The following is an 8,983-nucleotide window of genomic DNA, read 5'->3' on the forward strand; positions in this document are numbered from 1 at the left end:
ACATTTTTCCTGTTCTTTTTATACAATCTAGTATTCTTAATTTCTGAAACTGCCTAATTCTCCCTGTTTTTCTCAGGACAGCATTAAAACTCTTCAGTATAAATTTAGAATAATTATTGAATACTTCTCAGATGCAAAACAAGCTGCTGCTAGAACACAAGTATATATTGCTCTTGACTCTTCTCTCTATGGCCATTTCATACCCTTTGTTGATAAGTGAGAATGTGTGAGCCTGTGGGTAAGGATGTACATTGCATAAATTTTTATTGAATTCAAAAGTTTTTATGAACTTAGGAAATACTATTAGGTGACAGTAGAAGATTTAAACTGAAAAAAGTAATTAAGACTAGCCATGAATCAGAAATAGCTAGTAAAATTGGAAGATAAAAGTGAAAAAAAAAATATGGTGATAAATAATGGTGAAACTTGAAAATTTTTAACTTAATTGCTAGAGAAACACACACACACACACACACACACACACGCACATACACAATAAAACTGACTCTTCAAGCAACCAAGATTCCTAATGGAAATATCTTATTTGAGGCATCACAAAATTGGAAACCATAAAATTTGTCTTGTCCATCAAAATTAACCAGTTTCATGGAGAAATGTACACATGATTCAATGCCTCTATTCACTGGAGAAGAGACAGGCAAGAATCTGAAATAATGCTCTAAATAATACTCTAACTATAGAATTATTTTTCTAATAAGTTCAGTCATTGTTGCACATACTTCATATTTTTATCTTCACTTAAATCAGTTCTGCCCCAAATATGACATGAGGAAAGATACTGAACATTAGTCATTAATGTGCTATGATTTATAGCAAATGGTTTTTAATACCCCTACAATTACTAAAAATCCTCTTTTATTTCATTTTTATAATTTTATGAAGAGAGCTAGAAAATCATAATGGAATTGGTTGTCTGGGTTATTTCCAAATTTAAAAATATAGTTTCCTTAATATTAACTTTCTTAAATTCTCTATATTTTACATCTTCAGTGTAAAAATAAAAGCAGGAAATATCATTGTGAAATTGCCTTTAATTTAATATTTATGAGATGAAATGTTATAGGAATAGTATGTTCCCATAGACCAACATTGCACAATTATATAGTCATTTTCTTTGGGGTAAAATATTTCTTGAACTTCTTCATCTTTATGATGAACTAGGTTTCCTTGATTGTATATTTATTCAGTAAAACAGCAACTATTTGAGAAACTTCATTCTAAGATACCTTCAAATCTTCACACTTATCAACTCAGTTCATTACTATAATAAATATTGACTTCAATTATGAGTAATGCAAGTGCATGTAACAGATAAAAATCTCAGTCTACAAACAACAAAAAAAGCAAATTTCTTAGTCTAAATTTTAATTTCTGTTTCGACCATCTTTATCCCACTCTTGCTCTTTGGGGTTAATCAAAATACAAAGAGTCTTCTTTTACCTAAGAGGTAAAGAGGCTTCCTGCAGAGGGGTAGGGCTTGACCCTGCAAGAGGCATGCAGTCTTTTTTTGTCATCTACCTTCCATGACATATCCTGAGATGTATAGTGTTCCCATCAGACTTCCATTGTCAGTTCACAGATAACCTTTCCTGAGTCCTTCTTCATTTCACTGTCAAGTCTCCTCAGGTCTGAATTTCTTCAAGCAACATTTGCTTTTGCCCTTGGTGGCTACATGGAGTTTTTCTGGTGCTCCCTTGCTGCTCTGGGATCATCAGAAATGCTTAGAGGCATTTCTGCTCATTTACCTAGCCCATCCTTTCTCAACCAGGATTCCACAATCCAGCTACAATACATATCAATAAATGACTTGAGTAACTAGTTTCTCAATTTTCCAAGACTTCTATATAGTTAGTACAATTCTAGGTATGTAGGAAATTAAAGCTTAGTTCTCCAGTGGAATCAACTATTTCTAGACTCTTCAGGGATGTAGTAGCATTTTCAAACCTAGCTGGAAACAGCATGACCAGTGATAAGAGGAGTGTACAGAGCCCCTACTCAGACCATCAGTAGCTAAATCCCCCTGGTGTTCCTTTGAATTTACCCGCTACCCTCAACCAAAATACCATATGTAGTAGGGAAATCTTGCTTTGGTTCATTATTTATACATTCAAAGCTCTCTTCAATGTTTAAGTCTAAACTCGAACATAACAAGCCAACAACTTGACATTTTCTTGTATTTTTGTTCTGCTGCACAATTTTTTTTTTCCTGTTACAAATGAATGCAAAATTCCAAGTCAATCAAATAGGATTAAGGATAATGATAACAGCAGAGAAACAGAGGGGGTTGTGGAGTAGACAGTAAAGGTTAATATTTCAAAATTGTTTCTAGACTACAAAGATAACACAAAGGTGAAGAGAAAGCACTCATTCTCATGAGTTCACAAGCTAGAAGAAATCATATAATTTAGTTAAGTGGCCCACAAAGATTATTTTTAATTGCAATATGCAGGAAAGGAAAATAACTAATACCCATTGAACTCAGATCATTAGAATAACTTTTATGTTTGGTATGGTGTTTCTACTTGTTAGATTTTATAATCAGCATTTTATAAACAAGGAGACCAACATTCAGAGAGGTTAAGTGACTGAGATAATAAAGCTAGTTAATGATAGGGACCGGTGCATAACACAGGTTGTTAGTCTTCATATTTTATATGTTAAGACAAAATATTTATATATGCTAAGGAAATCAGAACTTCAAAAATAAATGCTTAATCAACATTAGTAGCAGATTCAAAGATTGTCACGTGGGAGAGAATACTTGGATCCCTTCCATGCCATCTATCAGTTTGTGCTGACTGACAGTGATTGACAGGAAGACACCAAGTTTTTTATGCAAAAAAAGTAAGTAAAATAAAAGTTCTGATAATATAAATAAAAGATATAAAATGAACAAATCAGAGAGAGCAGAGTAAATAGTGGCATATACCCATGGGTGTACTTGCCTTCTAAAGATGCCTCTAATAAATGTGATTTTGTCATTAATGCATGATAGAATTGTCTGAGTATCCCTTTACCTGCATTTTTGGAGTTTCAGGCTTTTTTTTTTTTTTTTTAACACCAGATCTTGGCAATAACTGAAACTCATTTATGAGAGTATGCTGCCTAATGGAACAGACAGACTAGTTTCCCAGGGATAGCAAGGTTGGTACTCAGGCCTGCTTACAACGTACTCCTGCAGTGCACCTAGCAAGTGGTCACTCAGGCTGTCCTAAATCACTGCCAAGGGGGAGAATTCATTTAATCTCTGGATCATTTTTTATTGAAAAATGTTTTTGATATTCAACTGAAACCTATTTCCATATGATTTTACTGCATAGAGCCTGAAATGGGGACTACTGAGCAGCTCTAATTTTACAAGAGTTCACAACACTATGGCGGATTCGCATATGGACACAAGCTTAACAACCATCAATCTAAAACAGTAGATTTTAACCTTGATTGCACATTCTAATTACCTGGGGAGTTAAAAATGATGGTGTCTGGTCCCACTTCAAGAAATACAGATTTAATTGATTTGTGGTATTATCAGGACATCTGGATATTTTAAAAATCCCCCAGCCAATTCTAATGTGCAGCCCATATGGTAATTACTGATCTAGAAGAATAAATGAACAGTTTGTCCTTCAGTCCTATCCTCCAAAATACTGGGTTTTCCCCCCAAATTAATTGTATACACTCTTTTTCCACCACAAATTGGATGCAGTGTACCAGATCAAGTGAAATGAGATTCAGTATTCTGACTGGATAATAATAATAATAAATTATAATAACCATTTTCCTCAATATGTAATGCTGAAATTGATACCTGACCCATCTACTTAATATAAATGTTCTTATATTTCAATTCTCCTCATTCTAGGCCTTTGGTAGAACTGTTACACTGAACACTGGCTTTGTTTCTTGGTAGGTGTCAAGCCGATAGACACAACTGAAACTGCACAACATGGACTGGACTTAAACCCGTAGGCTGGAACTTGAACCCACTGTCTTTTAGTTGACATTACTCACCAGTCTCAGGACTTCATGAAGCTCAGATTCTTTATGTCACAACACAGAAAGAGTTTAGTAAGAGGCAAAGTGATAGGTAAGAAATGGATTTATTTAAGAGAGATACACATTCCATAGACAGAATACAGTCTATCTCTAAAAGCAAGAGACCATGAAATGTGGGGTGGTTAGTTCTTATGGACTGTGTAATTTCATGGGCTAATGAGTGGGAGGATTATTCTAATGATTTTGGGGAAGGAGTGAGGATTTCTTGGGATTGGGTCACCACCCATTGTTTGGCCTTTTATGGTTGGCCTCAGAACTGTCATGGCACCTGAGGGTATGTCATTTAGCATGCTAATGAGAGTTAACCACCACTGATGATTTAATCATGCATATGTAATAGAACTTCCACAAAAATCATGAATGATTCAGTATTCTGAGAGCTCTGGCTTGGTGAACACATCCACATGCTCGAAGAGTGGCATACTCCAAATTCAATGGGCACAGAAAGTTTCTGCCCTTGAAGTCCTTCCAGATCTTGGCCTTTGTGCCTCTTCTTCTGCTCTTTTTTTTTTTTCCTTTATGGTAATTTTCATAATTAACTGAGATTAGTAAGTAAACTAGAAAATTATTCTAGAAAAATTTTATTAGAATGAAATTTTTATCATTATTCTATAAAATTATTATCCCAAGGAAGATGTATGGGAACCCCTGATCTGTTGGTTAGACACACACGTGCTGGGACTTGCAGCTGGCATCTGAAGTAGAAGGCAGTTTTGCAGCACTGAGCCTAGAGGTTTTCTAAACTTATTCTTTCAGCCTTTGTCCTTAGTGAGAACTTTGTGAATCAGAGCCCCAAGTGAACTAGCTAGTACATTCAGCCTGAAAAAGAAATCAAACTTTGTTTTCACTGTAATACATTTAATCTATATCAATCATTTTGCAGATGGAACTTCTAGGTTAGAAGAGTATTATTTTATTGAATAGATTCTTTTTTGTGTAAACATTGCACCATTAAACAATCTATTCAGTCTATTCAATCTATTCACCTAGCCATTCAGCTTGATTTATCTGTCTTCTTTGCAAAGATATCATGAGACATTGTATTAAGTATTTTCCTGAAGTCCAGATCTAAAATTTCCCTTGCTTGAGTAATCTATGGGTCCTCTCAGAGAAAGAAACAAGCTTAAGTCTTTTCAATGAACTCCCATTAAGCCCCACTGATCAATTTTTTTTTTTTTATGTAAATGGCTTCCAAACACTGTGATTTGGGAAAATCCCCACGTGGCAATATTGTAGTCAATTCAGGAATTTACTCACTATACAGATTCCTAGTCTGTATCTCAGGGAAACTATTTCAATAGATCAGAGGTTACTTGGGGCTCTATATGTTTCACAAGCTCAAGTTTGATGAAAGTTTAATGTGAACCAGATATGGGTGACTGATTTTGGTCAATGGTTGAATCATGCTGGCATATTGGAATCAACTGTTTACTCTTTATTATCTACACAGGACTGTTGTATCACTGGAGGCTCTGGTATACAACTGGGTACAATAAAATGTTGAAAGGAAATTTGGTAAGCAATGAATGGTCATTTGAAAAATTTTCTCAGGTATCTCTGAAATCATCTTTCCTTGTTCACTAAGGACAAATGTTCTGAGTACTTAAAAACTAAACATCAGCTTAATAGAGTAATTAAATTAATAAAGGTTCTTATTAATTGAAAATGAAAAACTGTAAATGAAAAAAGTATCGATTATATGGAAGAAAGATTTACATTATGGTATTTTGCAATGTATAGAATTTCTAATGAGTTATGGAATAAAGATTGGATACTAACTAGGCAAGAACAGTGTGAATAGCAAAAATGCTCTTCCACATTTTGGGACTTTGCTATTAAAAATGCTTCCTATCACTAACTCTGGATACATATGATGCTGCTGCTGCTAAGTCACGTCAGTCGTGTCCGACTCTGTGTGACCCCGTAGACGGCAGCCCACCAGGCTCCCCTGTCCTTGGGATTCTCCAGGCAAGAACACTGGAGTGGGTTGCCACTTCCTTCTCCAATGCATGAAAGTGAAAAGTGAAAGTGAAGTCGTTCAGTCGTGTCTGACTCTTAGAGACCCCATGGACTGCAGCCTACAGGCTCCTCCACCCATGGGATTTTCCAGGCAAGAGTACTGGAGTGGGGTGCCATTGCCTTCTCCGACACATGATGCTAGGGGACCATAAGTAGAAACTCTACCATAACTGACCCAGAAAATGCGATCTCTAGCCTAGATCTAGTAACACTGTTTCTGACACAAAGCCAAGCTGCTCACTTTCCCCCTCTAAGTCTGCAGAGTATAATCCATAGAATTTAGATACAAAAGAATGCATAGCTATGTATTTCTTTCTCTGTAGTCCCTATAGCACAAAAATGAATACTGGAGAAGGCAATGCTTGAGTCAGTTTGTAGTGTCAATCCCATCAACCTGGGTCATAGAACAGTGTCTTATTGAAATCAAATAGATCACTTTAACATGTTGTATCTACTTTCAAAGATTGTTTGCATGCATTCAGACTTTCAGTGTGTGTCTCAGTCTTCAAGATGCCTTAATGTCTCAGTTTCCTAATTTTTTACATCTCATATTCTTTGGATTATCCAATCATCTTTGTAATTAAGGAAACTCAAGTTGGAGAACTAAATAAAACAAAAACCTTAGTCTTTGTTCCTCCACGGTAAGGAAGTTTTCATGTGCTAATTTTTAAATATACATTCACTTACATATGTCAAATTGCAGGTGTACACATATTGCATATAATTAGAACAGCAATCAGGATCTTAGAGGCTTGGCAGAGTTGTCTCAGTTATTATTAACTCCAAAATCTTAATTATTTTTCTGATTTACATGGTAGGCTTCTTCTAATATAAGAAATAATTTTGTTGCTTAATAAATATATTAAGTTGATGATTTAAGCTTCATGTGGGTCAAAATTAGCCCACAAGTGAGTGATTCAATACTTTGTTCATTATAAAAATAAAACCTTTAATAAACACATATGAAAGCAAATATGACTATTCTATTCAGAACTAAATACATAAATAGCTACACTAAAGTAAATAGGGCCACTGCTCTTTGGTCCTGGAATTGAAAATGGTAACAGGATGATGCAAATAAAGTGTGAGGTTTCCATGACAACCTACATTTCCTGAAGCTATAAAAACCACTTTTGCTTTAGGGGTTCTTTGGTCAATTTATAATAACTGATAACAGTTCTATTTCTGGAATGAATGAATAACTGCTTATTTATGAAGAATAATAATTTGGTTCTGATGTATGTGTTGGAGTCATCTAAAAAGTGTCTCTGATTTACATTCTAGGAAACTTAACCTGTGAAGAGCAATTCACTTTACCATTTTTGAAATGATTATCCACTTAAGTGACTTATTTCCTAGATATAAATTTATTCAAATGCCACTAAGAGGAATAGTTATCTAATGTATTCATGGCAGCTGCTTCCTATACCAAGCAATCATTTAATGTAAGAATTTACAAAAAAATTTAAAAAAAAAGATGAAATGGATAAATAAGGTGATTTCCTTTTCTGATAATGCAAAGTGAGAAGTTGCTATAAAATTCACCATCTCCTTTGATTAAAATTTAATTGGCTGGGAAAGCAAAATTGAACAGCTCAAATGTGAAGGTCTAAATTTAGGAGGCTTTATTAGGAGGGGTGTTTTGTCCTCCTTATGCCTCCTCCGAATTCAAATGAATCCAAGAATTTAAAATCCTCAAAATGGAGAGAGAATTACAGGGCATTACATCTGCCTTGCTTTTCAGAGACATCATGTTATTCTTACTTGAATGACACACTAAGCTGCTTTGCAATTAGAGAAAGACTTCACCAGCTAAGCCCTATTGGAATGCATGTACCACACACATTTCCCTCCAGCCTCATTTTGGTCCCTTCTGGATGCAATTTGATATTTAAACAATCAGCAGGATGATAAGTGTGGACAGGACAAGCAGGACCTCTTAAATGACAAAAATTTACAAAAGACTGTACTTAAGGTGATTTCTCATATTGAAACCAGCCTATTGGGATGATGAGAAAATAAGAGAAAAAAAGAGACTAGGGCAGGTCGAGACTAATAGACACAGAGATAGATGTTTGCAGCATCTTGCAGAGAGACAGGAGGAGAGGAATGAGGCAGCTGGGGCAGCCTACAAATGGAGGGCATGAAAAAGGCAGTGATTGACTGATGTCAATTGTGTGCATGATTTTTAGGTGTTCTCTTGAATTACTCAATTATTGATCATACACAAAATTTCTGTTGCTTAATGAGCCATTCTTTTGCATTCTTCAAGTTCATTGTCAATGTTTAATAACATATGGACTGTTATCTGACATGCTGCAGAAGATGAGGTGATGTTATAATTGCCCTAGCTGACAAAATGAAACACAAACAGGATAAGTGAGATTTTAAAAGCCAAGCTTTTATTTCTCCCTTATTTAACTTTTAATTGGAAACATTTAGCTTTTATTTACTCTAAACAGTAATTTTTTTTTGGTCAAAGAATGATATATCTCTTTAATGGCAAGGATAATACTCTACCTGCAGAAAGAAGGAAATATTGGATCTTGATCCTTTCATTTATTTACGAGATTCAATTGCTCACTTCTTTAAAGTGCACTATATTCCTCCTCCGCTCCTGGACATTTACATAAAATTCAAATGTCCATGCTAATTACATTTGTTAAATTTTCCTTAAGGCAAATTTAACATTTTAGTCTGACACTAATTTCAACATTTCAAATTCCAAACTAGAGATAATCAAGCATTATTACATCAAGCATAGCGAACTGAAAGCAAGGAAGACCCTATATTGGTCCTTCTCTAAAAATCATTTCTTATAAATATGTTCATACATTTCCATCACTAATAAAATGTTATTATTTACTTTTTCTTCATGAAAGGATAG

This window comes from Bison bison, unplaced genomic scaffold, assembly GCF_000754665.1.
Source record: "Bison bison bison isolate TAMUID 2011002044 unplaced genomic scaffold, Bison_UMD1.0 scf7180017864471, whole genome shotgun sequence".
NCBI lineage: Eukaryota > Metazoa > Chordata > Mammalia > Artiodactyla > Bovidae > Bison > Bison bison.